General features: G+C 42.2%; 2 protein-coding genes across 2 annotated transcripts in view; one reads left to right on the top strand and one right to left on the bottom strand.

Annotated features, from left to right (window-relative positions):
* MARVELD3 (MARVEL domain containing 3) overlaps window positions 1–26,484 on the bottom strand; it is a 138,650-nt gene that overhangs the window by 42,301 nt on the left and 69,865 nt on the right. The window lies entirely within an intron of this gene.
* Window positions 3,247–26,484, top strand: part of TAT (tyrosine aminotransferase) — a 253,009-nt gene continuing 229,771 nt past the window's right edge. Inside the window, exon 1 of the mRNA XM_033941777.1 lies at window positions 3,247–3,298. The gene's annotated coding sequence lies outside the window, so the exon portion shown is untranslated. The remainder of the gene's footprint in view (window positions 3,299–26,484) is intronic.

Genomic DNA, 26,484 nt, shown 5'->3' with positions numbered 1-26,484 from the left:
ATCCAGTTCACTGCTTTGCGTCCTAACTTCAACCCTTCAAGAGACTCCTATGAGGAACCGTGTCAAAGGCTTTGCTGAAATTTAAGTAAATGGCATCTAGCATATGTCCTTGATCCAGTTCTCTGGTCACCCAATCAAAATATTAAATCAGGTTCATTTGGTATGATTTACCTTTAGTAAAGCCATGTTGCCTCAGATCCTGTAACCCATTAGATTTTAGGAAGTTCACTATCCTTTCTTTCAGCAATACTTCCATTATTTTTCCAACAACCAAAGTGAGGCTTACTGGCCTGTAGTTTCCCACTTCATTTCTGTGACCACTTTTGTGAATAGGGACCACGTCTGCTCTTCTCCAATCTCCAGGAACCACTCCCGTCTCCAGAGATTTGTTGAACAAGTCTTTAATAGAACCCACCAGAACGTCTCTGAGCACCCTCAGTATCCTGGGATGGAACCCGTCTGGTCTCATCGCATTGTCCACCTTCAGTTTTTCAAGTTGCTCATAAACATCTTCCTCCGTGTAACTTTGCCAATCTCGGTCCTTCTCCAGGATTTTCTTCCGTGAACACAGAAGTATTTGTTTAGCACATTTGCTTTCTCCTAATCACTCTCCTAGCAACTTTTAGTTTAGCAATTCCATTTTTCATTTTTCATCCTTTCATTAATATATCTGAAAAATATTTTGTCTCCCTTTTTTACATTTTTTGCCATTTGCTCTTCCGCCTGCGCTTTCGCCAGATGTATCTCTCTCTTGGCTTCCTTCAATTTCACCCGGTAGTCCTTTCTATACTCCCCTTCTTGGGTTTTTTAATATTTCAGGAACGCCAACTCTTTTGCCTTTATTTTCTCTGCCACTAGTTTGGAGAACCATATCGGTTTCCTTTTTCTCTTGTTTTTATTTTCTTCACATAAAGGTCCTATTTTTATCGCTCCTTTCAGCTTAGACCACAGTTTTTCCACTTCTCTTATATCCTCCTATCCTAACAGCTCTTTCTTCGGGTACTCTTCCATTTTATTAAAGTCCGTATGTTTAAAATCTTGGACTTTAAGTATTGTACGGGGGCTCTCCACTTTAGCTGCTATATCAAGCCAAACCGTTTCAAGTTTATTAGGATTTTATATACAATCAGGTACTCAAGCATTTTCCCTATCTGTCCCGGTGGGCTCACAATCTATCTAACGTACCTGGGACTATGGAGGATTAAGTGACTTGCCAAGGGTCACAAGGAGCAGTGTGGGATTTGAACACACAACCCCAGGGTGCTGTGACTGTAGCTTCAACCACCGCACCACACACTCCTCCTTCCCAGGTGAGCACCCACTTGATCATTAGAGATACTCTCACCATTTGTGAGGACCAGATCCAATATCACTTTTTCCCTTGTGGGTTTCGTCACCATTTTTCTGAGCTGAGCCTCTTTGAAAGGCATCCACAATCTCCCTACTTCTTTCCATTTCCGCAGACAAAACTTTCCAGTCCACATCCGGCAGGTTGAAATCTCCCAACAGTAGCACCTCCTGTTTCCAAACTTTTGGATATCCACAATTAGGATTTTTCAAGTTTATTAGGATTTTATATACCGCCTATCAAGGTTATCTAAGCGGTTTTTACAATCAGGTACTCAAGCATTTTCCCTATCTGTCTCACAATCTATCTAACGTACCTGGGGCTATGGAGGATTAAGTGACTTGCCCAGGGTCACAAGGAGCAGCACGGGGTTTGAACCCACAACCCCAGGGTGCTGAGGCTGTAGATCCAACCACTGCGCCACACACACTCAGATCTTTATTAATTTGCTGCAATTTGGTTGGAGGTCTGTAGACTACACCAGTGTTCTTCAACCTTTTTACACCTATGGACCAGCGGAAATAAAATAATTATTTTGTGGACTGGCACCGGTCCGCAAACCGGCGGTTGAAGAGCACTGGGCTAAGTCGTGGGCCAGACCCCGCCCATCTCTGCCCCAAACCCTACCTCCATAATAGTACTAATTGTAACACTATTTTTTTTCATTCATTTTTCATATATACACACGATATAATCTTAACACCACATAATGGTTAACCACAAAATTAAACTACACAAAGCACACTGTAATAATAATAATAATAATAATAATTAATTTTTATATATCGCCAAAGTCATAGTAGTTCGAGGCGGTTTACAATAAGAAGAGCTGAACAGTCAATGAAAAAATAACAATGAAGTCTTTGAATACATGAATATTTGTAGGGAGGGAGAGAGACAGAGTAAAAGTCACAATGTAGCGACATCAAATACATGTAAGAAGTATACAGGGATAAGGCTTTAAGAGTTCTTGTTATGCTTCTCAACATTCATTCCTACCAGAACAGATTGCCCCTATGCAAATATGGGACCACAAACTAAAATTACTAATATATTCAAACAAAACCCTAAGATTCAAGACTCTGTATACAGTACAACCCCAGCGAAAAAGAAACAAAAACATTTCTTCTTGAACAGTGCAAAATATAGACAGCAGATGTAAATTCTCAAAATTGACACAATTCAATCACTAAATTGAAAATAAAATCATTTCCCCTACCTTTGTTGTCTCCCTCCCTCTATGTGCCATCCCTTCATGGCTGGGAGTCCTGCCCTCTCTTGTTTACAAACAACGGCTTGAGAAAGTCAGCTGTCTCTCTTGTCTTCCTCCCCCTCTGCAAGAAACATATCAGCGCTCCCATCTGGCTGTTTGATGCTGCCCATGGCCGGAATATGCCTCGGGCCTGAAATTAGTGCACAAAGCCACGTGCGGTGGCTCCTCGCGCATCATCTGGAAGCTTTTCCTCTGACATTGTGATGTCAGAGAAGGCTTCCGGTTCAGGCGCAGGACGTGCATAGGAGCCGCCTCCGCCCATAGCTTTGTGCACTGATCTCCTCAGACCCAAGGCACGTTTCAACCACGGACTGGCAGGAAATTTCTATGGACCAGTGGTTGAAGAACACTGGACTACATCCACGTAGATAGAAGTTCCATTTTCTCTTTTCAGAGCGATCCATATCACTTCTTCCTCTCATGTCCCTTGCATTTCAGTTGCTTGGATATCGATCTTTACATAGAAAGCAGTCCTTCCTAAAAAGATTATACCCTGGTATGTTTGCATCTCATCCATGGGATTCACTGAACCATGTCTCTGTGATAGCAACAATATCCAGGTCTTACTCTAACATCAGGGCTTGCAGTTCATGAAAATATTGGAAAACAAAGTTGTCAAGCAGATACTGGGGAAGAGGAGGCAGCAGGCGACAGGCAGTGAGGATGTAACAGTGCAGGTAATCGGACATATAATTGGTTTGAGTCACATCTGAGTGATAGATATAGGTGAAGATTGGAGATCAAGTTTCATCTTATTACTCTGTAAGAGCGGGAGTGCCACAAGGTTCTTCTTTCTCAGCAATGCTATTCAATTTACGTGTGATGTCAGTAGGAAATCTTTTTAATGAGATGGAAGCGAGTTACCATATAAGATGTACGTGCATGGTGTGCAGTTCTTTCTCCCTCTAACATCAGGGGCCGATGTTGCTGTGCGACTTCAAAGTTATATGATCAGAGTGAACAATTGGAAGGCAGACAATAAACTGTTGCAAATCTGATGAAAACTGAAATAGTTGTGTTTTGGAAATAAGAAGCATGTCTATCCAAGATTAGCTGCTTATTGAATGATGTGTTGATGTCCACTAATCAGAAGGTAAGTTTTGGAATCATTTTAGATATTCAATTATGAGTTTCTTTTAAAGTGGAACATGTAATTAAGTCTTGGTTTTATATATATATATATATATATACACACACACACGTATGTTGGTACAATTGAAGCTGATGTTAAATAAGATTTGGGGGTTATTCTACAATGTTTGATTTTACCCTGACTGGATTATTATAATGCTTCGTACTTATGACTGGCTAAACAAGAGTTAATGTGCTTCAGGTGATTCAGAATGCAGCGGTGAGGCTGATTTAGGGAGGAAACAGATATGTTTATGTAACCTCAATGTTGAAGCAATTACATTGGCTTCCAGTACAATATCAGATACGTTACAAGGTTTAAACCTTGATTTATTGGTATTTACATCAGCCTATGCCCTGATATTTAAAGCAAATAGTGCAAATGTACAAACCGCAGTGAAGTTTGAGGTTTGCACTCAGCCAATATGTGTCTGTACCAGATATAAATGAGTCACACTGATGAAACTTCTCCATGCACATTTTCTATAGCTGGACGGATATGTACATTGGAACAAGCTTCTGGGCTATGTTCATTTTTGCACATCTTTTTCATAATTTAAAAAAAGTTGAAAAAAAACATGTTTGTTTTTAGAGTCATTTTCTTAAGAAGCAATTGTTTATTGCAATCGAAGCAGACTTCGTTGTGATTTTTTTTTAAACAAATAAAAATAAATATGCAGATACTTGGGAACCAAGAATGAATGCAGAGATGGAGGGGAAATGGTTTGAAAGATTTAGAGGGTATGGGGAATGGTTGGGAGGTTGTTGAAAAGGCTAATATACTATGAAGAGGGTGTGAGAAAATAATTCAGCATTCTCGGGGGCTGATTCTGTACAGGACGCCAGGTTCAGGAGTCGCCTAAGAACCGGCTGAGAATTGCATCTTAAAGAACAGATGCTTTATCCCCCCCAATCCTCTAACCGGTGCCCATGTTACCAGCGCTGTTTAGAGAAACATGCCTGCCTGATCACAAAGATAGGTGCTCAGCCACCTATCTTTGCTGTGGAATCCCTTGCAGTCAGCTGGTTGCGGCAAGGGAATCCCCAATCAGCTAAGTCAGCAGGACTCCCCAAACTTGTGGCTTCAGGAAGTCCTGCCAGCTCAGCTGATCGGGGGGGGGGGATACCACTGCTGCGATCAGCTAAGCCAGCTGCAGCAGAGGACCCCTCCGCAACACCCACTTCCAGTTGGCAGGAGGGATGTCCACTCCCACCTGCCGATGAGTTCCCTCAATCCCCTCCAGATATTCCAATACCCCCTGAAAATCCAACACCCTACCCGACACCACACTTCACCCTGACCCCTCCTCCCTTTGAAGGCCAGCAAAAAGGATGTCCACTCCTTCCTGCCAGCAGGCCTTAGGCACCTGGGCCAATCAGGGCTTATGCCTCCTTCTCAGTGCATTCTGGGATGCCCTAAGACTCCAATAGGTTCAGATACCAAAGGCCATACCCATGAGCATTCCTCCTGCTGGCTTTCTTCAAAGTTTTTTTTTGGGGGGGTAGAGTCAGTGGCTGTCGGGGGAGATATTGGCGTGTCAGGTTGGTGTTTTGGGATGGGATGTTAGAGGTTCAGGTGATCGAGGGGGTTCAGGTGGCAGGAAGGAGTGGGCATCCCTCCTGCCAATCGCAGATGGGGGTGTCGGGGGAGGGTTCTCTGCTAAAAAAAACTTTTGTAATAAAAAATGATTTTCTAACAAATGAAGCCTAGCAGATTCCATCAGACATTATTAAAAAGGCAAGTACTGGACATGTATGTGTAAAGAGACTAGACTATGATTATCACAGCACTTTTTATTATTGATAGATAAAAATAAAAAAAAAAAGATGGAAATGATCCCCTGAATAAAGAAAGCTAAGGAGTTCAAAACTAGCAGATATTTAGGAGACCAACAAAAGCTGAAGATTGTGTTTCTATAAAATTCATCCAGTAATTACAAACAGCAAATGCTTTACTTAGCCTAATTAGAAAGCAAGATTGTCACTCTTATTTTTATTAGGTATTTATCAAAGATAATTGAGAAATACATTAATAATCCAGATATTAGATTTTTAGTTAAGACCATCTACCTCTGAATTCTGAAGACAGGTTGCCAACACCATTGATTTTGTATAGATTATTTCATGCCTGGACACCCCACTAGTTAGCTGCTTTCCCCTATATAAACTGTACCATTCCTGCTGGCCAGCAGAGTCTTAAGACATCAAGGAACCACTTTGCCAATCTGACTTTCCTCATTGGCATGGCAATTTCTAGTCACATAATTGTGAATAAAAGAATGTCTTACTGACTTAACTAGACCTGGCTCCTCAGAGGTATTTTAGAATATTTACAGTGCTGACTTTTCGTAGGTAGGGTTAGCACAGTTTGTAAGCACAGAGGATTCTTGACTGTTCTCTCTTTTTCAGCTGGAGGTGTTCTGGATAAATAAAACTGCCTCTCTTCAATCCCGTCCCCCAAGAATCCTCCTCAATGTATACTGTATACTGGTTAATCAACTCCAAAGAACTTAACTATTCAACAACATGAAGCCCTCCAGGAGTTGAAAACTAATAATGAGTTAGTCATTATCAAAGCTGATAAGGGAGGAGCCACGGTGGTCCTGAATAAAAAGGATTACACCCAGGAGGCTGAGCGTCAGTTGAAAGATGGCACAGCATATAAAAAATTGGAAGTGGATCCCACAGAGGGTTTACGGGAAGAGATAAGGATTTGGGTTTGCCAGCATTATGACAAGAAGATGATAACCAAAAAAGAATATGAGTTTCTAATACAAAGATTTCCAAAGAGACCGGGTATATATTTTGTACCTAAAATACACAAAGGACTGACGCCTCCTCAGGGACGTCCTATAGTGAACACCAGAGAATCTGTATTAGACCCCTTATCTCAGTTTGTTGACTTCTTTTTGTGCACAGAAGCCAGGAAAGTAAAATCGTTCCTGAAGGTACTTCTCATTTTTTGAGAAAGCTACAGGGACTACAATATAGTAGGGAAGATCTATGGATGGTCACAATGGACGTTGTTTCATTATACACCCAGATCCCTCAGACCCAAGCATTGAACATCATTGAAGAGATCTTGGAAAAACGTGAGGTTCCGCAGAGAATCTTCACAGACTTCCTTATACAGTTGGCTCGATGGGTAATAAAGTCTAATTATTTTGAGTTCCAGGGCTAATTTTTCAATCAAATTCAAGGGGTCGCTATGGGGGCCACTTTGGCACCTTCGGTAGCCACTTTATACATGGCCAAATTTGAGGACTTATATGTATACACCGCAAGCCAATTTGAAAACATTTTAATATGGACTAGAAGTTTACATATTCTTACCATCAACAAAAGATTGAATTTTTGGATCTTACAGTAAATCGCACTCATGAGGGTTTCTCCACTACCATCTACAGGAAACCAATGTCCCGGAACACCCTTTTGCATTTTTCCATTCACCACCCAGTAAATTTAAAATTGAACTTACCCATTAGTCAATACTTCAGAATAAGAAGAAACTGTTCTGAATTACAAGATTTTAAACATCAGGCTAAGGTATTGGAAGGTAGATTTCTGGAAAGAGGGTACCCGAAGGGGGCACTAAAGAAAGCCTATTTGAGATCTCGGTATGCTAATAGGGACTTACTGCTTGAGGAGAAGAGAAGCGAGGAGGAAGAACGCCTCATATGTGTTTTACCATTTTCAAGGGCTACAAAATTGCTCATACAAATTATGAGAAAACATTGGCACATATTGGGGCTTCATATTCATTTAAGAGAGTTCCCTATGATAGCTTTTCAGAGAGGTAGAACAATTGGGCAAGTTCTAAATTTTAAGAAGTTCCATGATTATGTTGAAATAAAACATCAAGCGTGTGGAAAGTGTCAATGGTGTAGTAACACCATAGAGGGGGCAAGGTGGGAGGTGCCAGGTAAACACGTTACTATAGAGTCTAGATCCATTACGGATTGCAATAGCAGGGGGGTGATCTATGCAATCGTATGCCCCTGCGACTTAGCGTACATAGGGAGGACAAATAGACCAGTGAAGGTTCGGTTGAACGAACATAAATCACGTATAAAGAACAAAAAGAGAGAGGCTCCGATGGTTCAACATACGTTAGAGTTGAACCATTCTGTATTAGACCTAAGATGGAGAGTCATTGATGATGTTAGCGAGGGGAGGGTGGGTGGTAACATCGAGGCAGCTTTAAATGTTAAAGAACAACATTGGATCCACCGGCTTAATACGGTGGAACCAACGGGTTTAAATATGGAAATAGAGTGGTCTACTTTGTATTGATTCATTCAGGTTTAGTTTAATTTTACACTTGAGTGTGATTGGATGCATAGTAGAGCACGCAGGGGGGTTGGTCTTAAGTCACAAGCTCTTTAAATAGCGACATGAAAGACGACGACGCCATTTTGCAATTTAACTTTAGAGCGGGGTGGATGTTAAGCGGCTTAGGGTGAGTAAATGGAAAAAGTGTATGAAATTTGAATTCACAGTAGGATATTGGTAGCATTGTACTGACATGAGGTATATTTATTTATAGCATGGATCCCTGACGAAGCGGAAGCGAAACATGTCGGGTCCTACCGCTGCATTTATAAGAGATAAGTACATATTTAACAACTAAAGATTTAAAAGGTTGAGAAGTTACGTATAAAAGATATCAAAATCTGGACCGGTGAGGATATATGCACTCAACACTCCCCGTTTAAAAATTTACTGTAACGGATGGAGGTGGGTGGTTCTGAGGTCCATTAGGATTGATAATCCATATCTGAAATGAAAGTTGATTAACCAGTATACAGTATACATTGAGGAGGATTCTTGGGACGGGATTGAAGAGAGGCAGTTGATGTTTCAACCCCAAGATTAAACAGTTAGCCTATCATCAGTGGCTGGATAAATAAAAGGCATTATTTTTCCACTAGTCTTATAGCCCATTACATTAACGGGTGCTAGAATATATGTGTGTGTGTCTCTCTTTATTTCTTTCTCTCTCTTTCTCTCTCCTTAGCCGCTTTCTTTCTTTCTTTTTCCTTGGCTGTCCATCACTACCCCTTGCCTGCTCCCCCTGTCCATTCTCCCTTCCTTTTACCTCCCCTGTGTCCACCACCACCCCTTCACAGCTCTTCTTATGCAGCAGCAGCCCTTCTCCCTTTGTTTTACCTCCCCCCTGTCCAGCAGCACCTTTCCCTCCTCCCATACCAGCTCCCTGTGCACCTGCCCCTGTGTCTTTCTGTCTCCTTTCCTCCCTCTGTCTGTGTGTCCAAAGCAGCATTCCCTCCCCCTCCATTTCCCTCCCCCCACACCAGTTCCCTGTGCACCTGCCCCTGTGTCTTTCTTCTTGTCTTTCTGTCTCCCTTCCTCCCTCTGTCTGTCTGTCCAAAGCAACATTCCCTCCCCCCACACCAGTTCCCTGTGCAGCAGCATTATTGTTTCCTCTATCCCCTTTCCCTTCCCACAGTAGCGACTACAAACGTGGGCCCGAGTCCTTTGGTGGCCCCCCTTCCCTTCCCTTCCCGCGGGTCCGATTACACATGTCGATTCAAGCAGCGTGTCCAGCAGTCTTCACACGCTGCTTCGGGTCCTTCTACTGGCCTGATTTACTCTGGCACGTCCGGAGCAAATCAGGGAAGTAGAAGGGCCCGAAGCAGCGTGTGAAGACTGCTGGACACGCTGCTGAAATCGCCAGTCGTGGCTGCGGTAAGAGAAGGGGGGGCGGCAAAGGACTTGGGTGCCGGGCAGCGGAAATCTTCTACCTTGCCTCTCCTCCACTGTCGGGAGTCAGCGCCAGGAGCTTTAACGGCTGGTGATTCCACGTTGAAAGAATCCCGTGCCTCTTTGAAAACTGTCATGCCGCTGGAGGCGGGAGGTGATGGAGAGGGCAGGGGGTGAGCCGCGCATGCGCACTTCCTAGCTACAGCTCACAGAAAACGGATGCACGCTTAGAAAGTGCGCATGCGCAGCTTACCATTTTATTATATTAGATTCCCTTCCCAACATTCTATTTACTTTCTTAGCTACACCTGTACACTGAGCAGAGGGTTCAACCTAGATTTAATCTAATCCTGTTTTATATACCACATCACAGTATATCAATTAAAAATTTTGTAGAAATTATACTATTAAAAACTCTAATCCAAAATAGCATAAAACAAGAAAGTCTTTAACCTTTTTCTAAAGATTTGATAGATAGTACATGACCGCAGACTGATAGGTAATTCATTCTATAGAGTGGAAAATAGAAAAGAGTGAGAATGGAAAACTTGACTCCTTGACTTAACACCTTTAAACAATGGAAAATACAGCTTATACGCAGTAGAATATCTACAGCCACTTTGTCCTGGCAGACCTAAAGGCAATGGTATGACTGCGTCACCTAATTGTTCATAAGATATTTTAAAAACTAGATAGGCACATTTGAACTTGACTCTTGACTGAATAGGAAGCCAATGTAGTGATCTCAAGAAGTGTAACATGTTTGAATGTATTTTTATTAAAAATCAGCTGAACTGCAATAATCTGTATTAGTTGTAGACTTTTTAAATTACCTTTACTAATACTACAACAAACTGAATTACAATTGTTCAACTGAGTTAATACAGTCAACTGAACAATCATGGCAAAATGATGTTGATAAAATAGGGCTTGTAGTGACTTCAACTGACATAAAAAGGATTGAAAAAAATAAGAGACAGAGCAGATCAGATCAGAAAGCTCCTTCCAGCTCATGTGCAGAAGGAAAAACTGAATGGAGCAGCAGAGCCCTCTGATGAAGGAGGTGGTATTGAAAAGCTGGAAGGGATTCCTTCTGCACCGCTCACAAGCCTGGGAATATTTTCTGCCCATCCAGAATGACACACCTATTGCACTAGAATATTTATTCTGGATATCCTGAAAACCTGACTGGCTGGGATCCCCCAGGACAGGCTTGGGGATCACTGCAGTGGAAGCTCAAAGAAGCAAGATCATGAGACTATGGCTAGAATTTGATGCAGAAAAGTTAAGGCCAGGCAGATCTGCCATTTTGCAGATGATACCAAGATTTAACAGAGTGGACACTCCAAAGGAAGTGGAAAATGAAAAAGGATCTAAATGCCTGGCAACTAAAATTCAATGCAAAGAAGTACAGATCGATGAATATGGGGAACAAAAATCAGAGGGAGCCATATGTACTGGGAGATGAGATGCTGACATGCATGGATGGGGAGAGGGACCTTGGAGTGATAGTGTCTGAGGATCTGAAGACAAAGAAACAGTACAAGGTGGTGGCTGTATATATAGAGAGAGACATATCCAGTAGAAGAAAGAAGGTGCTGGTGCCCCTGTACAGGTTATTGGTGAGGCCCCACTTGGAGTATTGTGTTCAATTTTGGAGACTGTATATGGCGAAGGATATAAGATGACAAAGCAATCTAGATAAAGGCAACAAAAATGGTAGAGGGTTAGAGACTGGAAGATCTAAATAAGTATACAGGAGAGATTATGATACAGATGTTTAAATACTTAAAATGTATTAATACAGAACCAAATCTTTTCCAGAGAAGAGAAAATGGTAAAACTAGAAGGCATAGATTGAGGTCACGAGGTGGTAGACTTAAAGAGTAATGTTAGAAAATTATTTTTCAGGGAGAGGATGGTGTATGTCTAGAATACCCTCCGAAGAGCAGTGGTGAGAGCAAAATGGTGACGGAATTCAAAAAAAGCATGGGATGAACACAGATGATATCTAATCAGAAAATGAAGAGTATACTGTAAATTGAAGAATCAGGGCCAGAACTGGGCAGACTTGCACAGAGAGGGTGGTAGATGTCTGGAATGGCCTCCCAAATAACAAATTTTTGAACAAATAGGTCTTAATCAATTTTCTATAGGTGCAATAAGATGTAGACGACCTGATTCAACAAGCTGCATCTTATTGCACCTTTAGAAAATTGGTTTAAGACCTATTTGTTCAAAAAATTTGTTACTTGACTGATGACTATGTCATAGTTTCTTATTGTATTTTTCACTATTGAAATATTGTACTGCTTTTCTGTGTGCTTTGTATCATCACTGGAATGTCCAGTCCTCTTATTCTGTGAACCACCTAGAACTTTTTGGGTGTTGGCGGTATAGAAAAATTAAATTATTATTATTAGGTGGTGGAGAGCAAAATGGTGATGGAATTCAAAAAAGCATGGGATGAACACAGGATCTCTAATCAGAAAATGAAGGATATAAATTGCAGAACCAGGGCCAGAACTGGGCAGACTTGCACAGTCTGTGTCCTGTATTTGGCTATTCGGTTTTGGATGGGCTGAGGAGGGCTTGACGGGACCTCAGTAATTTGAGATGGTTTACATAAGTTGGAGTGAGCTTCAATGGCGACTTTGGTAGTTGGAACCTAAGGACAGTACCAGGCAGACCGCTATAGTCTATGGCCTGAAAATAATCAAAGAAATTAATTTATAATGCATGTACCTATTTGGGCAGACTGAATGGACCATTTGAATCTTTATCTGCTGTCATTTACTATGAGAAATTCACTACTGAATTAAAAGCGAGAGCAGAGTTTGAAGGTCACAAGCACCTCCTGAACTGTATCGACAGAACAAATAAGCCCATCAGCAAAAAATTGTATATGAGTGTACTTGTGCGATGGCAGAGAGAAAAAATATGAAAGGAGTGAGTCAGAGTGGATGTATTTGAATGGTTTAGAGAAGGAAAGGGAAGTATAATAAATTGGGATGCTACAATATTTGGTCTCCTCCAATGGGTTTGTATTTCTACCATTTTAAAAGTTTATAGACTGCACATATGAATCTTGTTTTCTTTCTTTGAAACAGTTATGACATTGCATAGCATATATTGATTAGATATTGCATATATTGATTAGATATATAGAAATGTAAATGTATTCTATAGAAATCTATTGTTTCTTTATAGTGAATTTATATATTGTCTGGCACTCACAACAAAGACATAATTCAAACAAAAAAGCAATTCTCTCCTCTTGTCATGGTTTTTCATTTATAGGGTTACCTTTCACTATAAATTTCTCACTTGACAAAGCCCGTGAATAGGCTGAAAACTATTTCTGGCCATGGTTGAGACAGAGTACCCCAGCATTAGAAAGCTTAAACTGGTAGTAACAAAACCGTTGCATGGTAATTTAAAAATAAGTAACTCAAAAAACTAATTTGCAAGTGAGTCCTTATAAAAATGTATAATAAACACTGATGTTCAAAAGTGTTCAAATTTTTAATAAAAGAGAATTTTTCAGTTATGGTAGCAATGCATTTCGTGCCCGTTTGGCAGTGTTTATTATACATTTTATAGTCTCTTGCATACGAGGTTTTTTGATTACTTGATATATGGGGGTCACCTCATTTGTATGTTTAGACCCATTAAAGAGACTTAGGGGGATCACGTGATGCTGTGAGCCGGTAAGCTGCTAGCCTTGCCAGCTCCGAAACCTCGTCCCTCCCTTTTGTTGCTAGCGGGAATTACAGCGCCTTTTGCTTGAAGAATTTACTTAGCTCGGGTGGGCTACTATATGGACAAATATTTGGCCAAGAATCAGCAAGCCATGTCGACTAAATCGACGAAAAAGGATAAGGAGAAGGGAAATCCCGGAGAGGAGAAAATGGCAGAGTCCCCTTGTGGCATGCTTAAACAATTTACCATGGAAACGCTGGCGGAGTTTAAACAACTTATCGCTCAGGCTTTAACTCCTAGTATGGAGCAGCTATTGGCTTCCCAGGGTGTCCTGCCTTCCTTTGCAGTGATGCAGACTGATTTCAATTGGACTTCTACTGATTGGTAGGCGTATTCACAGATGGCTTATGTGCGGTCTATTCCACGGGAAGGCCTTACTAACAAAAGCCAGGAGGCCCTTTCGGAAGCGTTATGTTTATCTGCTCAAACTCCGATCCCATTGAAATTTAATCTTCACTTTCTTCGTGAGAGCTTGGGATCCATTTCTTATGATTTTTATGCAGCCAAATGGTCTGGGGACTTATCTTGTGTGGTTAATGGCTTGCATATTTAGAAAGGACTTAAGCGTATTTCTGGCATCACACCTCAGGTGACTTTGATTGAAATGAATTATAAATTTCTTTGACTCCATAGATCCCCAGCTTATCTTCATCGAGCCAAACTTAGTCTCACGGATACATGTCTTAAATGTAATCAACCATTGGCTACTTTAGGTCATTAATTCTGGACCTGTCCTTTGGTCCAGGGCTTTTGGACTCAGCTGTGGCAACATATTACTTCTATGTGGCACCATGGCTATAATAACTGCCCAGAGATGCTTTTTACTTTGGAGCATCTCCCTCGTGTGTCCCCGAAGGGATTCCGGGTTTTTTGGGAACGAGCCATATTGCTGGGAAAGAAAACTATATTGCAGTGCTGGATTGTACCGGATTCCCTCACTTTGTCTCACTGGCATTCTCTCATGATACATCAGCGCCTCTCCTTGACATCTTTGGATACACCACAGGGACATTTATTTTGTTCCATTTGGGAGCCCTTTTGGCTCACATTGACTTCTAAAGCTCGTAGTCATTTGTTCAACCCATGATTTGTCATGCATTCTGGAAGATGGATTGTTTTGTTTCTGTGGGTAATTTGGGTGGGGGGTTGGAGGGTGGATGGGAGGGTGGGGTGTTGCTGTATTTGTATTGTGAATTTTGGTTGTTTTTGATGTGCTTGCTTATCTGGAAAATTTCAATACAAATATTTCAACATAAAGAGACTTAGGGCTCCTTTTACAAAGCCACGCTAGCCGGAAATCTACCGTCTGCTCAAAAGGAGGCGATAGTGGCTAGCGTGTGCGGCAATTTAGCGCGCACTATTCCGCATGTTAAGGCCCTAGCGCGGCTTTGTAAAACAAGCCCTTAGATAATCAATGTTTTGAAAAATAAGAACATAAGCACTGCCATACTGGATCAGACTAAAGGCCCATCAAGGCCAGGATCTTGTTTCCAACAGTGGCCAAGCCAGGTCACAAGTACCTGACCAGATCCCAAAAGAGTAAAACAGACTTTATGCTGTGGATTTTCCCAAGTCCATCTTAATAATGGCTTATGGAATTTTCTTGTAGAAATGGTCCAAAACTTTCTTTAAACCCTATTAACTGCTTTTACCACATTCCAGAGTTTATTTACACACTGAATGAAGAAATATGTTCTCTGATTTGTTTTAAATTCCCTAGACCTTGCTCAAATAGTAACAGCTGCGACCTCCTTACAATTATTTTTTTTTTAAATGTGAAACATTTTTTTGGCTGTGACAGATTTGTTGTTAACCAGTATTTATTTCACAAATTTGTCCTTTTGGTGTTTATACTAACTTTTGAAAGGCTTATCTTGTCTCTCATTTTGAATTTCATAGAACAAGTGTGAATACACGCAAATCTTACTGGTTTGCATTTCCATCACTAAAGCTTGTCGTTATATAAGATTTTTTGATCAAACTTTAGCATTCCAGGCTAGCAAAATGAACACCTGGTGGAGTATTTTAATTCCTCAAGCTCAATCTTACCAAGCTTTTAGAAAAATACTGAAAACCTACTTGTTTGATAAATTCATATCTTAATTCTTTTAGTATTGTATTTATGATTTGTCATGTGGTGCACTTATAAGATTCGCTGATTGACCAGCTTTTCTTGATGCCTAGAACTCATTGGTATGGTGGTATACAAAAATAAAGTTTATTATTATTATATATCTTAAGTTAAAAAAAAAATTCAGTATATTATTGGTGATTTATTATAAATACATTAAACATCACTTCTTATCCTTTTAACTTTTTACTTTATTTTAACATTGTTGTACTCTTCTTATATTGTATGTATTTCTTTTTTATTGAATGCACTTAATTTGTCGAATCTTAAATGAATTGCATTGTTTGTACTATGCTTAACTGTTGTGAACCGCCTAGAACTCATGGGTATGATGGTATATAAAAATAAATTATTATTATTCTCATTTTTGCAGCAAATATACACTACTCTTGCTTTCAGGCAACAATATTCATAAATAATCTAGAAATGGGAACAATGAGTGAGGTGATTAAATTTGCAGATGAATCAGTTATTCAAAGTTGTTAAATCGCATGCATGCTGTCGGACATTGCGGCATGACCCTGTACGATTGGTAGATGAAATTCAATGGCGACAATTGCAAAGTGATGCACATCGGAAAGAACAACCCGAAGTATAATTACAGTGTTAGGTTCCACATAAGGAATCGCTGCCCAGGAAAAGGATCCGGATGCCATAGTGGACAGTATGTTAAAATCTGCAGCCACAAAAAAAAGCAGCAATATTAGTAATTGTTAGACAAGAAATAAAGAATATCATACTGCCTCTGTATTTTATTCACTATCACTCCACGGTGAGACCATACTTTGAATATTATGCATCTTGAACATTATCGCATCTCAAAGATACAAGTACAAAAGATAGAGAAGTATGACCAATACGATTAAGGGGATGCAAATACTTGAGCTTTGGAGAAGAGACACCTGAAGGAGTCTATAAAATCCTGAATGGTATAAAACAGGTAAAGAAAATCTTATTTTCCAAAAAAATAGAAATTATAAATACTAGGATATACAACATAGCACATTTAAAATAAATTGAGGAACATTTTATCACTTAATACATAGTTAAGCTCAGAAACTCAATGCCAAGAATATGGTAAAATCAGTTCGTTTAACTGGGTTTAAAAATGGTCTGGGCAAATGCTTGGAAGAAAATCCATTTACTGTTAAGGCAGATCGGTGGAAAGCCACCGTTTATCTCTGAAGATAAGTAGGGTGGACTCTTGTTACTTTTTGGGATCCTGCCAGGTACTTGTGACTTGGATTGGCCACTGTTGGAAAATGGATACTGGACTTGATGGACCTTTCATCTGTTCCAATATGGTGATTTTTGTTCTTATAAACATGAGTCATTTTGTAGCTTATGTGTTAATGTAGCTGGTTTTAAAAAAGGTTTGGACAAGTCTATAGTCTGCTATTGAGATACATGGGGGAAGCCATTGCTTGCCCTGGATCGGTAGCATGGAATGTTGCTACTATTTGAGGTTCCAGAATCTTGTTACTCTGAGATTATGGAATGTTGCTACTCTGGGTTTTTGCCAGGTACAGTGGTACCTTGGATTACGAGCATAATCCGTTCCAGGAGCATGCTCGTAATCCAAAATGCTCGTTTATCAAAGCGAGTTTCCCCATAGGAAATAATGGAAATTCGCTTTGATATGTTCCCACCCTCCGAGGCCAGCGGCGCTGCTCTATCCTCCCCCCCCAAGAACCGGCATTGCTCCTCCCGAAGGCCCCCTCTGCGATCCAGCACCCTCCCCCCGCGATTCAGCACCCTCCCTGCCGCTTCTTACTGTCATCTGGGCCTGGGCACCGGCATGTCCTTTGCGTTGGTGCCGGTGCCCGAAGATCGGCTTCCTCTTTTTGCTGGGCCTTGAGCATCTGCGCATGCTCAAGGCCTGCGAGTTCACGTTCTCTCCGAGATCTCCGAGAATCAAAGCCCAGCAAGAAGAGGAGGCTGATCTTCGGGCACCGGCACCAACGCACAGGACATGCCGGTGCCGGTACCCAGGCCCAGATGACAGTAAGAAGCGGCGGGGGGGGTGCCAGATCGCGGGGGGAGGGTGCCGGATCGCGGGGGGTGCCGCTCACAAATCGAGGCACGCTCGGTTTCCGAGGCGCCGATTATGCGAATGTTTTGCTCGTCTTGCAAAACACTCGCAAACCGGTGCATTCGTAAACCGAGGTACCACTGTATTTGTAACCTGGATTGGCCACTGTGAAGATGGGATACTGGGCTAGATGGACCATTGGTCTGACCCAGTAAGGCTATTCTTATTTTTCTTAAGGCTCTCATCACTCATACAGTTTTTGCAGGGATAATGCTCAAAACCTGGGTATGTGTACAAATAAGCATTATTTGCCAGCAGTCATGTAGGAGACAGTGGTTTTGAATCCTCTGTGACGTGCTTTACAATTTATATAACTAGTTTTCTAATACACATAAGTGGATGTTCTCGGCATTTTGGCTGCAATGGTACAGGCAGACTGAGATAGTCCCAGGTTTTGCCTCTTTGACTGATTTTCTGAAGAAGCGTGGCGAAACGGGCCCGTCAGAATCATCAATATGAGATAAGTGGCATTGGCAACTGACAATGAACATAACGTTTTTTATATAGAAAAAGGGTTTAATAAGCATATATACAAAAAATTATTAAAAATATTATTTACAATCATTTTTGCACAACTGAAGAATTGCAATTTTGCACACCCAAAATACAGGGTAGCAGTTTGCACATTTAAAATATTATGAAGGTGGCGGAGTATCAATGATTAGAACATGGTTGCTTTGGCTGAACAGCTATTCCAGCTGACTTGTATACATCAGCAAGCTATCTGAGATCCTTCCTCCAAAACTCTCGGGGCCGATTTATTATAAAAATATATAATTCACATCCTTACTATTTTTTGGCAATTAACAAGATCCACTTCTGGTTTTACATATAAGATAGCAATTCCCTAATGAATCCACAACCCCACCCATTAAAAAACTATCATAACCTATAAGGCAATGGTCTTCGCTAATTTTTAAGTGAGGGCTGTTTTAGGTCCAAAAGGGCTGAAGGCGATACTTGGGGCCATGACGGCAATGGTGCTTCTCAACATTCATTCCTACCAGAATACCTGGCCTTGGTCACACAATACAGAACACAGATAAACCCTATGCAAATATAAGACCACAAACTTAAAAGTCCTAATATACACAAATGAAGCCTTAAGATGCCAGACTCTACATGCAGTTCAACACCAGAGAAAGAGAGCAATGCATTTCTTCCTGAACAGTGCAAAATAAAGAGAGCAGATGTAAATTCTCAAAACTGACATATTTCAATCACTGAATTGAAAAATAAAATAATGTTTCCACCTTTGTTGTCAACCACCTTTTCCCAGTCTCTGGCTGCACTTCCTACTGTCTGTGCTCTTAACCGTGCATCCAGTGCTTTCTCATCCATTTGCTATTTTTCTCTCCTTCATTTTGTGCCCTACATACATCTTTGACTTCGCATTCAACACACACCTGTCTATGAAGTGTAATCAATATGTTTTAAGTTGCTCAGAAATGTGAAACTCAACAAGGGGGGAACGCACCCCCCTAGAATGGGAACAGAGTTTACCTCCCAGTCATTGCAACTGTTTCTGTAGAGATCACACTTCAAGCCAGGATGTTGGTTAATAAAGATTGTTACAGTCCATGAAATGATATAAAGTATAGGATTTTCTCCTTTCTTCTTATACTTGTTTTATACTTGTCAGAACATCACTTATGCATGATTAATAGAATCATAACTTAGCTCATTAAACTATATGTACAGAGAAATCATTAAATTTCTAGACATTTTTGTTTTATACTTGCTGTTAATGATTTATGTGTTCTATTTTTAATTTGTTTCTTGTTTTATATATGCTGTTAACAATTCTTGTTTATTGTTTTTAACTTATTATTAATAAGATTGTTAGTCTCCCCATAATTTGTTTTTAATTGTACATCGCTTAGAATGTTTTATATAGGCGATTTATCAAATAAACGTGAACTTGAACTTATTAACCAACATCCTGGCTTGAAGTGTGATCTCTACAGAAACAGTTGCAATGACTGGGAGGTAAACTCTGTTCCCATTCTAGGGGGGGGCGTTCCCCCCTTGTTGAGTTTCACATTTCTGAGCAACTTAAAACATATTGATTACACTTCATAGACAGGTTTGTGTTGAATGCGAAGTCAGTTCATATATTATTTATCAAAGCAATTTCTGACTTCTTCTAGTTTTCACTAGTGACATCCCCGCCATCTCATAAGGAAAATTATTTCTACATACATTTTTGGCACTAACTTTTAACATTCAACTTTCTTCCATTTTTTTACTTCCTTTAAATGCTCTAGTCTGTTTTCTTTGTTATGGGGCTGCACTTTTCAAAGCTTCTTCAAACTTTTGAAAACTACAAGAACAAGAGGGCATTCGGAAAAGTTAAGAGGGGACAGATTCATAACCAATGCTAGGAAGTTCTTCTTTACCCAGAGGGTGGTGGACACCTGGAATGCGCTTCCAGAAGGTGTGATAGGACAGAGTAAGGTATTGGGATTCATGAAGGGATTAGACAATTTCCTGAAGGAAAAGGGGATAGAAGGGGATAGATAGAGGATTACTATACAGGTCCTGGACCTGATGGGCCACCGCATGAGCGGACTGCTGGCCGTGATGGACCTCTGGTCTGACCCAGCAGAGGCACTGCTTATGTTCTTATGTTAATCTATTTTTCCATATCCTCTCTTTCTCTCCAACCATGTGTACCATTTCCTCCCTCTCTTTGCCCTTCCCCTCCCCTCCATCTATGTGTACCATCTACTCCCTCTCTGCCTTTCTCCTCCTCTCCATCCTTATGCACCATCTCCTCCCTCTTTCTCCCCTATGCCCATAAATCCAAAACAGCATTTCTTCCATCTCTTTTTCCTTCCCCCCACACCTCCCATCACTGTTCACCATCTTCTAAAGGACAGGGGAAAGCCGACAGTCGACCACCAGTCGATGGCCCGGGCAACAGGATGTCCCGAAGGAACTACGGACAACTACTCAGACGCAGGAGGGGACGTGCACAAAGCATATGAGAGAGACGACACAGGAGCAGAAACAGATACCATAAAAGAACCAAGGGAGATTGCTAAGCTTAAAGAGTCCAAGAAGGTAACACACAGGGAACTCAAATGTATGTATATGAACGCTAGAAGTTTGAGAAACAAAATGGGAGAATTAGAAGCAATAGCAAAAAACAACGAACTGGAAATCATTGGCATAACAGAAACCTGGTGGAATGATGAAAACAAATGGGATACAGTACTTCAGGGATACAAACTGTAAAGAAGAGATAGAGTGGGGCAGAAAGGTGGAGGTATTGACCTATATGTTCGTGAAGAAATAGAATCTGTGAGAGTGACTATGACGGAAGAAAAAGAGAAGCTGGAATCCCTCTGGATAAAGATTCCCAGACACAACAGTGCTGACACAAAGATTGGCCTTTACTACCGACCGCCAGGACAGGGAGAGGAAACAGACTCGGAAATAATAGAGGAAATTAAACATGAATGCAAGACAGGTAATGTTGTAATCTTGGGGGATTTTAAACTTTCTGGGGATAGACTGGGACCTGGGAACCTCAAATTGTGGCAAGGAGGCAAGGTTCCTTGAAGTGCTAGGGGACTGCTTCCTGGAACAATTGATGGGGGAGCCGACAAGAGAACACGGCACCTTGGACTTGGTCCTAAACAGCATTACAGGGTCGGCTAAAGATGTAGAAGTCACAGTCCTGCTGGGGACAAGCGATCACAACAGGATCAACTTCAAACTGGATGTCGGGAAGGAGAAAGGCACTAAAACCTCAACCACGACTTTAAACTTTAAAAGGGGAAGATACGATAGCATGAGAACCATGGTGAAACAACGGATCAAGAAAAAAATGGGCAAAGTTAAAACGATAGAACAGGCATGGTCACTTCTGAAAAATATTATCACGGAAGCACAAAGCCTCTACATTCTGTGGATGTCCAAAGAAAAGAAAACAAATGGCAAAAGAGAGCCGGCGTGGCTTACTAAAGAGGTGAAGGAAGCCATAAAAGAAAAAAAGGACTCCTTCAAAGCATGGAAACACATGAAAACAACCGAAACTTGGAACAAACACAAGGATGATCAGAAGAAGTGTCACAGGGCGGTGAGGGATGCCAAAAAGGACTATGAGGAGAAAATAGTGCAGGAGGCCAAAAACTTCAAGCCCTTCTTCAGGTACGTGAAAGTGAGAAAACCCGCAAAAGAGGCAGTGGGACCGCTGGATGACCAGGGAAGGAAAGGGTACATCCAGGATGACAAACAAATCAGACAGACAGACTAAATTCCTTCTTTGCATCTGTCTTTACAAAGGAAGACACTGCAACAATTCCAGAAGCAGTGAATGTAGGGAAATGCAAGGTCATGCATATAGGGAGAAAGAACCCGATGTTCAGCTACCAAATGGGGGGATTAGTATTAGAGGGAAGTAACCTTGAAAGAGATTTGGGTGTACTGGTGGATACAACAATGAAGTCAACGGCGCAATGCGCAGCAGCCGCGAAGAAGGCGAACAGAATGTTGGGTATTATTAAAAATGGTATTACGACCAGAACGAAAGAAGTCATCCTGCCGTTGTATCGGGCAATGGTGCGCCCGCACCTGGAGTACTGTGTTCAGTATTGGTCACCGTACCTTAAGAAGGATATGGCAATACTTGAGAGGGTCCAGAGGAGAGCGACACGAATGATTAAGGGCATGGAAAACCTTTCATACACTGAAAGATTGGAGAAGCTGGAGCTCTTCTCCCTGGAAAAGCGGAGACTCAGAGGAGACATGATAGAGACCTACAAGATCATGAAGGGCATAGAGAAAGTGGAGAGAGACAGATTCTTCAAACTTTCAAAACATAAAAGAACAAGAGGGCATTCGGAAAAATTAGAAGGGGATAGATTCAAAACAAATGCTAGGAAGTTTTTCTTTACTCAGCGGGTGGTGGACACCTGGAATGCGCTTCCAGAGGATGTAATAGGGCAGAGTACGGTACTGGGGTTTAAGAAAGGATTGGACAATTTCCTGTTGGAAAAGGGGATAGAGGGGTATAGATAGAGGATTATTACGCAGGTTCTGGACCTGTTGGGCCGCCGCGTGAGCGGACTGCTGGGCACGATGGACCTCAGGTCTGACCCAGCAGAGGCATTGCTTATGTGCTTATGAAAGTGTTCAAAGGAGCAACAGAGGACAGCCTTACCACAGTAGAAGTGGACTTGGACCAGATTTACCACCAGATCGACAAACTCAAAAGTGACAAATCTCCTGGACTGGACGGAATTCATCCGAGAGTCTTGAAAGAGCTAAAAGTGGAAATCGGTGAACTATTGCAAAAACTTGCCAACCTGTCAATCCAAACAGGACAGATACCGGACAATTGGAAGATAGCGAACGTCACGCCGATATTTAAAAAAGGATCAAGAGGAGTACCGGGCAACTATAGACCTGTGAGTCTCATGTCAGTCCCTGGGAAGATGGTTGAGGTGCTGATCAAGGATAGCATAACCGGCACTTAGACACACATGACCTGATGAGAGCCCGCCAACATGGATTCAGGAAGGGGAAGTCATGTTTGACGAACCTACTTCAATTTTTTGAGACAGTGAACAGACAAACTGATAGTGGAGAACCGGTGGATATTGGATACTTGGATTTTCAGAAAGCGTTTGACAAGGTTCCACATGTAAGACTCCTCAGGAAACTGCAAGGCCATGGAATAGAAGGAGACATACTAAGATGGATAGGCAAATGGCTGGAGAACAGAAGGCAGAGAGTGGACATAAATGGGAAATTCTCAGACTGGGAGACTGTGACTAGCGGTGAGCCCCAGGGCTCAGTACTTGGGCCCATCTTATTTAATATCTTCATAAATGACCTGGAGGATGGAACATCTTGTGAGATCATCAAGTTCACAGATGACACAAAGCTATGCCGGGCAATCAAATCGCAGAAGGACAGCGAGGAACTCCAGAGCGACTTGAGCCGATTGGAAAATTGGGCAGATAAATGGCAGATGAAGTTTAATGTGGAAAAATGCAAAGTCATGCATTTAGGCAGAAAAAATAAGGAACACAAGTACAGTATGTCAGGTGCAACTCTGGGAAAAACCGAACAGGAAAGGGACTTGAGTGTATTAATCGATAGGACCCTGAAGCCATTGGCGCAATGTGCGGCAGCAGCGAAGAATGCGAATAGAATGCTAGGCATGATAAAGAAGGGAATCACGAGTAGATCGGAGAAAGTAATACTACCGCTTTATAGAGCAATGGTCAGACCACACTTGGAATACTGCATCCAACTTTGGTCTCCATACCTAAAGAAGGATTTAAAAGTACTCGAGAGGGTGCAGAGATGAGCAACTAAGCTAATAAAGGGCATGGAGAACTTGGAATATGAGGAACGACTTAAGAGACTGGGATTGTTCTCCCTTGAGAAGAGGAGACTGCGAGGGAATATGATCGAGACTTTCAAAATACTGAAAGGATTCGACCAAATAGAGCAGGATAAAAAACTATTTACAATGTCCAATGTGACACAGACAAGAGGACATGGACTAAAGATAAGGGGGGACAAGTTCAGGACAAATATCAGGAAGTTCTGCTTCACGCAACGAGTGGTAGAAACCTGGAATGCTCTCCCAGAAGAGGTAATTGCGGAATCCACCGTTCTAGGGTTTAAGGGTAAGTTAGATGTACATCTCCTTATGAGTGGCTTAAGGTGACATTGGTAAGGGTAAGCTCGATGCACATCTCTTATGAGAAGCTTAGAGTGATATGGGGACTAATACTATGCCAGGGTACATCTGGCGGGGCCTCCGCGGGTGCGGATCACCGGACTTGATGGATCTAGGGTCTGTTCTGGAGATGGCACTTCTTATGTTCTCTCTCTCCCCCTCCCATGTTCTGACATCTCTGTCTTCCCCTTTCCTATGGTCTGGCATCTTTCTTCTCTCCTTCCCAGTCTGGCATCTCTAACCCCTCCTTCCCCCCTACTGTGATATGGCATCTCTCTCCCCTTCCTGACCTCCCCTTTCTCCTTCCTGCAGTCTGGCATCTCTCTCTTCCACTTCTTTCCTTCCTTCCTACTGTGTTCTGGCATCTCTCTCTCTCCTGCCCTCTTCCCCCTCCTTCCAGTAGTCAAACATCTCTCCAAGTTTATTTTAAACTTTCCATCCCACCCTAGGGGAAACTTTCAGAGCGGCTTACAATCTAAAACAGGTTGTAAAAATATTTTGTAAATACAGTAATAATAAAACCAATATAAAACATGAGATTAAGGTTTAGGGGAAAGAACTACAACACCATGGTCTGGTACAGACATGGGCAAACTATGGCCCGCAGGCCATATCCGGCCTGTGGAGATGTTTACTTTCCTCCCTCCCTCCCTTCCATGAAGCCTTGGCTGGAGCTGGTTGGAGGTAGCAGAAGAACTGGCAGATGGAAAACTGAGTAGATTTGCGCTGCCGTTCCGCTGCGCACGAGGAGTGAACAACCAGAGAGCAGCGGATGTGGACAAGCTGATGCAATCTGTGGACCCAGCTAGAACTGCAGTTGGGGGCCCTGGAGCGGCAGAGTGCAAAGGACCCACTACCCGTCTCCGTTGAATGTCCTTGTCTGGCCAAGGAGACCAGCGACGCGTTGCTGGTGTTGGAAGGGCCTGAGTCGGAGGCAGAGAGCCTGGAGAATACCAGCTGCTCGTAGGAGGATATGAACAGCCTGGAGCCACCGGGGGGAGCCCGATCACAGCTGCCTGAGCCACTGCAGCTCCCAGCACCCACACGACTTGGTCTGCCGCTGCACAACCCTTGCTCCATGTCCCTATCAGTCACGGTGACCATAAGTGAGTGAGGGCATGGAGTGAGGGTTGTGCAATGGCAGACCAAGTCATGTGGGGAGAAAATGCTGCTGAAGGGAACTGGGGAAGAGAGAGAGGGGAGAAGACACTGCTGAAGAGAGTGGGGAGAAGACGCTACTGAAGGGAACTGAGGAAGAGAGAGTGGGGACAAGACACTGCTGAAGAGAGAGTGGGGATAAGACGCTGAAGGGAAATGGGGAAGAGAGCGATGCCAGATTATGGGGAGAGCGTACGGAAGAAGATGGGCACCAGACCAATGGGGTTGGGGTGGGGGGTGGAGGGAGACATGGAAGGGAGAGGCACAGTAACAGAGCATATGGAAGAGGCAGAGAGAAGGCAGACAGTGGATGGAAGGAATTGAATGAGGAGACTATGAAAGCAGAAACCAGACAACAAAGGTGGAAAAAAAATTATATTTTCTTTTTTTGCTTTATGATAAAGTAGTATATTAGTTGTGCTGATAAACATTTATAAACAAAGCCCTGCTGGCTGAATATCTCTTTCTCTAGTTCAGCAGCCAGAACTTTGATTTATAAAATGACAATTTGTACAGAATATTGTTTCTTTTTATACTTTAATAAAATAAGTTCAGTATAAAACTATTTGAGGCTTATGTGGATGGGATCAGATGGTTTGTGGAGACAAGGAAGGGGACTGAACTCGTGGGGACAGGACAGGACCGAGCTGATGGGGATGGGATGGGTCCGGCCCCTCTGTCAAATTTAAGAACCCATTGTGGTCCACGAGTCAAAAAGTTTGCTCACCCCTGGTCTGGTATCTATCTCTCCTTGCACTCTGGCATCTTTTCCCCTCCATCCCTTTCCTCCTCTCCCCTAGTGTGGTCTGACATTTCTCTCCTCCTTCCCTTCTCTGGCATCTCTCTCTCTTTTTACTTCTCTCCCGCCCCGGTCTATCTCCCTCTTTCTCTTCCCTGCTTCCCGTGGTCTGCTATCTCTCTCCTCAGAGTCTGGTATATCTATCTCCCCTCCTTCCCTGCTCTGTATCTCTCATCTTGCATCTCTGTCCTCCCCTTCATTTCTTTCTTCCCACAGAGGTCTGGCATCTTTTTACCCTATCTTCCATAGTCCAGCATCGCTGTAGTGCCCTCTCCCTCCCCCTTGTGGAATCTAGTACATTTTTTATCCTTTTTTTTCTAGCGCTTCACTCTTCAGGCTGTGCGAGTGAAGAAAACACACTGCCTT

The sequence above is a fragment of the Geotrypetes seraphini genome, chromosome 4 (genome assembly GCF_902459505.1).
Source record: "Geotrypetes seraphini chromosome 4, aGeoSer1.1, whole genome shotgun sequence".
Classification (NCBI taxonomy): domain Eukaryota; kingdom Metazoa; phylum Chordata; class Amphibia; order Gymnophiona; family Dermophiidae; genus Geotrypetes; species Geotrypetes seraphini.
Note: the sequence above shows the minus strand (reverse complement) of the source record. Positions and strands in the feature narration are given on the sequence as shown.